This window comes from Carettochelys insculpta, chromosome 14, assembly GCF_033958435.1.
Source record: "Carettochelys insculpta isolate YL-2023 chromosome 14, ASM3395843v1, whole genome shotgun sequence".
NCBI classification, from domain to species: Eukaryota; Metazoa; Chordata; order Testudines; family Carettochelyidae; genus Carettochelys; species Carettochelys insculpta.
This window is the reverse complement of record NC_134150.1, coordinates 3749300-3756968: the sequence shown is the minus strand read 5'-3', so window position 1 is coordinate 3756968 and position 7669 is coordinate 3749300. Positions and strand designations below refer to the sequence as shown.

The 7669-nt window shown below is 52.5% G+C and overlaps 1 protein-coding gene across 10 annotated transcripts in view; it reads left to right on the top strand.

Moving 5' to 3' along the window:
- Positions 1–6586: 6586 nt before the first annotated feature.
- The window catches only part of CNOT1 (CCR4-NOT transcription complex subunit 1), an 88166-nt gene continuing 87083 nt past the window's right edge, over positions 6587–7669 (top strand). For all 10 annotated transcript variants that reach the window (XM_075008674.1, XM_075008675.1, XM_075008669.1 and 7 more), the window contains exon 1: positions 6587–6723. The gene's annotated coding sequence lies outside the window, so the exon portion shown is untranslated. The remainder of the gene's footprint in view (positions 6724–7669) is intronic.

Genomic DNA, 7669 nt, shown 5'->3' with positions numbered 1-7669 from the left:
GTGATGAGCTTTCGTGGGACAGACCCACTTCTGGCTATGGTGTGAAGAAGTGGGTCTGTCCCATGAAAGCTCAGCACCTAATAAATTATTTTGCCTTTAAAGTGCTACTGGACTGCTTTTTTGTCTTCACATTCTCCAAGGGACCTGTGTCTATCCCTGAATGTTTGTCCCTATTGCTTGAGAAACGGGTTCCCAGGAATGCCAATATTTCCTGACACTGAGATTTGCTGACTGTTGCCTCCCCTGTGGTGTTCAGTATCTGAACTGCAATGCTCTGTTTTTGATCACGTGTGTGTGTGATCATCGTTTTTAGTCTCCTGTGCATAGACCACTGGGGGTGAGCCAGTGGGAGTCTGATTAATTCATTATAATGTTTGCTGTCTACAAACACTCTTTGCAATAAAAGACTACAGTAGCACAACTCCTGAGAACGTCAGACCCTGGCTTCATACGCATTTTATGCCCCCCCTCCCAGTTTTCTGACACTAATACAGTAAACTCTTTAATATCCAGCAACCCTGGTACCGGGAGGTTGCCAGGTATTCAGATATTCTGTTTAATAGAGAGCAGCTGGGGAGAGACACAAGCAGAGGTCAGTGGCTGCCCAGTAAGAAAATTCAGCCCCTCCCACCCCCAGTGCCGGCTCTGGCTCCACTACTGCCCTCTTTATCTTTTGGCGGGGACAAGATACTTTTGCCCATTGTGGATATGGTAAATCTGGATCAGTGGCTTCAGACCCGGCCTCTCTCTCTACCGCCTGTATGACTCCTCCCTTGACATGGGGAGGACAGCGCTTCCTGCCTGCAGCCTGTGGGCCTCCGTGAATGAGCACTGTACCTGTGAGGTCTGTACTTTCAGCAGCAGCAACTGGATCAACTCTGGTGAGTTGGTTGCTGCCGTCTGGGTTTAATAATTAAACTGGGCGGTTCAGCTTTGCACCCTGTGCTCTCCCCAGAGCGGGGAGAACCCAGGGCTTCCTTTTTTTAAAGAGAACCCTGTTTGCTTCATCTTTCACACAAGGAAGTGGTGCACAGAGCTGACAGGTGATTGGTTTCATATCCCAGAGAGGGGGACTCAGCTTTCAAGTTGGAGAGAGGCTGCTGTGCTGGGGCCGCACAACACCTGGAATAATTTAAAAAGGGCCATGGTTTGAGTTTCCTCCTCTAACGGATCCATTGTAATTTGTGGCTTTGACAGCAGGAGGCCCAATGGAATGCACTGCCAGCTTTATCCCAGAAGGATGAGTCAGTCACGGTGCTAAGCAGTCCAGTGGGGTTGGATTCCTACCGAGTTACCACTGACTCCTGTAATTGCTTTTATAGGAACTCCCTTGGCCCTGCTTCACAAAGGTGAAATTTTCCCCCAGGACTGATTCATAGCTTCAAGGCACTCTTCGATCATCTGAATCTGTCTGATTCAATTTGAAAACCCGTCAGTAGAGAGAGTCAGCATAGATCCGCCAGTGTGAGAGTGGAGATTCTTCGCACCTTTGTATCTGACTATAGGAATAAAACAAGGTTGGGCTTGCCCATCTCTAACTGTTTATCTGCTGAAAGATCTACCTTCTGTGGACACCTCTTCAAGGTGTCGCCATATGCCAAAGGATCTGTCCCCCTCTCCTCCTGGAATATCTGCTCTGCTTTGTATTATTTTTTACAATCATTCTGTAAAAAGGTAAAATTTATTTGATATGTATCATATTATTTTTGCTGTGTCCGTCCCATCTGTCTGGGCAAGGTTCTACCATGTTCTCCTCACCAGATTCTGGAAAATTCTACGACATTCTACAAAGCTTCACAGGAGTCTACCAAATTTTTCAGTGTTCTAGATCACCCTGCCTCTCAAACCACGAATGAAGATCACGCTGTTAACGGAACTTAGCACCAAATGAGGGTCTTTCCAATGTCACCTGTCTCTTGGTGAATTGGGTGGTGAATGGACAGCTCCGAGAGGCACCTATTGCAGGAACAAACCATATCACACTTATTCCATGCACTGCATTCCAACCTACCAACAATATGTTTCCATTTGTGTGGCAGAGAAGTCAATTCCCAGTCCAGCTCGCATTTGCCATCATCATCAATAACCGTGGGCTCAGCGCCCATTGGTGTCTGATGCCTCTCTCACTATTTCCTTCCATCTTTCCCTGTCCAGTGCGCAGTGGCTTAGTTTCTGTAAACTAGCTCCCCACAAATCTAGTATATCATCTACCCATTCTCTGTGGGGTCGGCTTCTCCTATTCAAATGGCCCATTATGCCGAATAATCAGGCTCTTCATTTTTTTTCTTCATCGTTCATTCTGCAAATATGCCCGAATAGCTGTAATTTGTGTTGTATAACCTTCTGCAGTAGGTTCTCTTTTCAGCTGTATCTTCCTATATAATTCCTCATTGGTGACCTTCTGCATCCATCCTATTCTCAGGAGCTTTCTAAACCACTCCTCTTGAACGCCAATATTCTTCTCGTTGAATCTTTCATTATCACCCGTCTCACATCTGTACAACATGCTGCTGAATACACACGTTTTCAAGATGCTCAGCTTCGTTCCTAAGCTAATCACTTTGCTTTTCTGGATCTTCTGCATCACCTTCAAACTCAGGGCAGCCACTACAGAGAGTCCATGTCTACCTATAGGACCTTGTCTTTGCACATGGACAACTCAATGTTGCTGCTTCCTTTGTTGGCAGCCCAGACAACATCCTCTTTGTACTGCCTCACAGCCTAGACAATAAGATTCAGGACACAGAAAGCAGTGTTCACAACATTTCAGGATAGTCTAACTTCTCCAAGCATCAGTTTCTTTGCATCGTGATGATAAATAAACTTTGGACGTGTATTATAAGTTTCTGTCTACAACTTTCTTCCAGCCCAACTTCCACTTGCAAGCGGAGCTGCAAGGGGTCCTCTACTAGATAATTAAAGCTGTTCAGTGAGCAGATTGTTGTGTGTGTTATAGTTTATCCCATAAGGAATAATCCTGGCTTCTGTTTGGAGACCTTTCTCAGTCAAAGGTGTTAATTTTAACAGTCAATGTCTGTGGGCCTAGTTCATGTTACTCAGAACCTTTGTGCTATTGTGTGAGGCTCAAAGGTGAGCAGGGAGCCATGGGGATTCGTATAGCTGATGTCTGGTTCTGCCCAAGTTTTCTGAACAACCATGGGCACTAGGGTTTGCAGCGGGTGGAGCTGGGCATTGGCCCTTGTAACAGAGTTGGCTGTCTCTCTGAAGGCCAGGGAACAGGGGGTCTGGTTGTGGAGGGAAGCCCGGCAGGCAGGTATTGGGAAAGCACCCCTGATGTGGACAGCAGCTGATGATTCAGACTCATTCCCAGCTGAAGGATATATACAAGGGGTGTCTCCAGCCACCCGTGGGTGGCTGGGATTGCTGAGTATAGTCACCACAGGCTGCATCAGCAAGCTGTGATGGAAGGGCAGGTCTCCTACCCTCCTCCATAGCTAAGGTGGTCCAGAGCTTTTTAGAATATGCCTAGGCAGCAATAAAAGACCCATGACGCAGGCATAGTTTGTCTGGATCAGCTGACTTGGCCTCAGTGGGCTGGAGCTGATGGTTAGTGGGTGGTAGCACTGACAGTTGAAATCAGGCTGGAGCCTGGCCTCTGGGATTCTAGGGCTTTTGCCTGAACATCTACGCTGCAATTTTATAGTCCTGTGAGCCTGAGTCAGCTGACCTGGGCTCTGAAACCTACTGTTAGTTAGTGGAACTCAGGGAGTTCTGCAGTCTCATACAAAAACTGGTGAGGGAACACAAAGGGGAACACCAGGCATGTGATCCAGCCCCCAGCATGGGGAGGGGCCCGTGACAAACCCCGCCTCTTCCTGCCCTTGTTCTACCTGTTGCTTGCCCCTGATCTTCCATTGACCCGCCTCCAGGGCTGGCCTGAGGTGATGGGCTTGGGGACCACCCCAGCAATACCCCAGACCCTGCCCTTCCACTGCTGCAACCATTGCCCTGCATAACCCCCAGCCCAAGATAATCCTCCCACCTCATTCCATCCATGGGACAGCTTAGGCGGCTGCCAGGGGGCCCCCAAAAGCACAGGGCCTGGGGCAGCTGCCCCGCATCGTCCTACGGATGGGACATGTCTGCCCTCCTCCTTGACCCATCTAATATCGCCCAGGGGACCAGCGGGACCTGGCAGCAGCAGTAGGGGTCCACCCACCACTCAACAGCAGTGGCAGGGGCAGCCGAACAACACAGCTTCAGCTCTCTTACCTCTCCCCAGGCAACACACCTGGAGGAGCAGATCAAGTTAGGGCTGCATTGCTTTACTTCCCCTGCCACTGCATGGGGCAGGGCTAGACCCCCTACTGTGGGTTCCAGCCAGGCCCAACCACTAGCCCTTGGGTTGCCCAGAAGTTTTGGACCCGTTAGCTTCTGGCTGGTCCCTTTCCCATCCTACCTACAGCATTTTGTGGCAACATGTGCCCTTGACAGCAAGCAGGTTGCGTGAGTGGCCTTTCTCAGTACGTTGCATGAGTGTTATAACCCAGATGGTCTCCTGTAATAGCTGAGTTTTGTTAACAGAGGGGAATTAGCCCAAGTGGCAGAGCGCTTGCTTAGCATGTGAGAAGCAGTGGGATCAATACCCACATTCTCCAGTGGATGGTGCGTCCCTATTTCTATTTTAGGGGGGAGAGATAGCTCAGTGGTTTGAGAATTGGCCTGCTAAATCCAGTGTTGTGAGTTGAATCCTTGAGGAGACCATTTAGGGATTGGGGCAAATAGATGTCAGGGATGGTGCTTGGTCCTGCCAAGAGGGCAGGGGACTGGACTATATGACCTCCTGAGGTCCCTTCCAGTTCCAGATGTATATCTCCAATTATAATTTTATTTTTTTATAATAAAAACCTGCACCTGCATACCTACAATTTGCAGGATGTGCAGACTGAAGCATAGCAGCAGTTCTCACAGCTCTCACAGTCCAACTGGTGTGAAGTCAGCACACACCTCACTTCATGTGCCCTTGCTTTTCGAGTGTGTCACTGTCATAGCAGCATTATAAGGGAAAAAAAACAGGGACGGAAACTCGTGAAATCTGGCAACCCTGAGTGCACAACAGTAAACAAAACATCTTGCAGGCCACACATATAACTGTGATGGCCTGCAGCTTGCTGACCGCTGTTATATAGTAATACAATAGTCGTAGCTATTGAATGGGGTGTTACAAGTTACAGAACAAATTCCCATGACATCTTGTTTTTATATATATATCTTTGACTACATGTATTTCTTACATGTTAATCAAAAATTGGGTAGGTGTGTTAGATTTTTTAAAAGGTGAATATACCTCAAGTGAGTAAATAACAAATATCTAAGCACCCACCTGTCCTCGACTCTGTTTGTTATGTAATTAGCACTAACTGCCCCACACCTTTCTGTTTTTGAACCATTCTGCCTGAGTGGCGCTATTTTCCGTTTCCCTGGCCGACATTTCCATTGGTCCATGGGGGGAAATGTGACATGACCCTGCCATGGGCTGGGCCGGGCCAGGCCCTGGTTCTGGCCCCACAGAAGCTGCGGGGAGTGGGGTGCAGGGGGTGTGGGAGTGGGCCAAGCGGGGGGGGGGGATGCTGCTTCCTGGTTGGCTGGGGGCGGTTGTGGTCTGTCTCGAGGTGGTCTGACCCCTGATTGACAGTGGGGGCACAGCACACCCCGATTGCCGGATGGAACCTGGACCCTCGCCTGCCCCCCACGCCGTTGCCATGTGCAGAGCTACTGGGGGGGGGGGCGCTGGCTGGCATGTCATGTGACCGGAGGGCCCATGCGCAGAGCGGCCTGGGAAACCGCTGGCATGTCATGTGACCGTGGGGCCATGTGCGGAGCTATGGGGGCGCGCTGGGGTGTCATGTGACTGGGTAGGGGCTGGAGCAAGGCGGCCCGTACCATGGCATAGCGCCTCACGGGGAGGGCTGAAGGGGAAAGATGCACGCGGCCCATACCACAATGGAACAGTGGCGAGGGAGTGCGGGGGGGGTGGGCAGAAAGGACCGCTGCTTGCGGCTCATGGGGTTGAATGCAGGTGGACTGTACCATTGGGCGTACCGCTCGCACCATGAAGCCGCGCCTCCAGCAAGCAAGTGGACTGCACCATCAGGTAGCGCCAGGCGGGGAGGGGGGTGTTGTCCCTTCGTTTGGCGCTGGGCAGCCACTCCTCTTTCCCAGAGAGACTCCGCTCGCCCTTTCCGGCCTCCTCTACTTCCCCTTCCTCGCCCAGCCGCGCTCCCCTTCCATTGGCCAAATCCTGCGAGCGCAGAGTCCATCGCCGAACGCTGATTGGCTACTTCTCTTAGGAGCGCTGACCTTTGATTTGCCTACGGGAGGGAGGAGACCTTCCATTTCATTAACCAATCAGCGCCCGCTCTTTGCTTTGGGGAAGAAACTCGAGAGTTACCATTTTTTCCCCGAATGAGCCCCAGTCGCTGATTGGGCGGAATGGCACCCGAACGCAGGCGCCTTTGCTACCTGCGTGGAGCGTGATTGGCGAGAAACGCGTACGCAGGGGCGGGAGGGCCGTGGCCCCGCCCCGCGCGTGGCGTGCCGCGAGGGGACTGGGGAGGGGAAAGGCCGCGACGTGAGCGCGCGACCCCGTCCGCCATTTTGTATTGAAACCAGTGGAGGCGAGAAGCTGAGAAGGGGATAAAAGCGCGAGAGGCTGAAGCAGGCGCCCGCTCTGGCCCCGCGACCCCCGCCCTGCCGCCTGAGGTGAGCGCTGCGTGTGGGCGGGCCGCGTGGGCGGGTCCGGAGGCCGGACACAGCTCTGGGTTCAGGGGCTACGGGGCCCGGAGTCCAGGCGAGCAGGACCCGAGCGGAAGGATGGGAGCTGGGGGCGGGTGGGCTCCGAGCGGTTCTGGTCTGGTGCTGAGGCGCTCGGGGCCGAGAATGCGACGTGCCCCCCCCCCCAGTTTGGGTGGGGAGCCTGTAGCGGGGCCGTGGGACGGAGGGCAGCCCGGCTCCCGTCCCGGAGGCGAGGTGGGAGTGGGGAGTTGCGGGCGCGTTTGGGGTGGCGGAGCCCGGCCGGAAGCTGCCGGTAGGGGGAGCCCAAGGTGAGCGCCGAGGCCCAGCCGTGTCCCGCGGGGGGGGCGGGGGTCAGCACGGTGTGCGCCCTTTCCACTCCTCCCACGGCAGGGCTGGGCGGGCTGGCGCCCTCGGCGAGTGTGGCCGTGCTCCCGCTCCCCGGAGTGGGGCGGGGGGGGGAAACTTCCCCTTTCTCTCTCGAACCTGCGCGGGCCTTGGAGTCACTCGAGACGATCGTTGGGAGGGAGCCTAGGGGACAGTCTGTCTCTTCCCCCGTTGGGCGGAGGAGTGATGGACTTGAGGTGCCCCCTTTCCTTGAGCTCCTTTTGCCTCCCCGTGAGTAACCGGGTTTGGAAGGGGTTGGAGGATGTTTTTGTCCCTCACTGATCATATCTAACTAGCAATTACATTTGTTTTCTTCTTGGTAGACGGCTTGGTACTTGCTAACTGAGCTACTAAAACTAGCTGGTTATTTGGTTGAAATTCAAAATACTGAATTTGTGTTGTTACTTGCCCCTTATGAGAAGTGTTTTTTATTAATAAATCAGTTTTTATCAAAGACTTTCTGCTAACTTAAAAAGTCTCAGGGAGGTAGCTGTGTTAATCTGTAACTTCAAAAACAACCAGTGGGCTG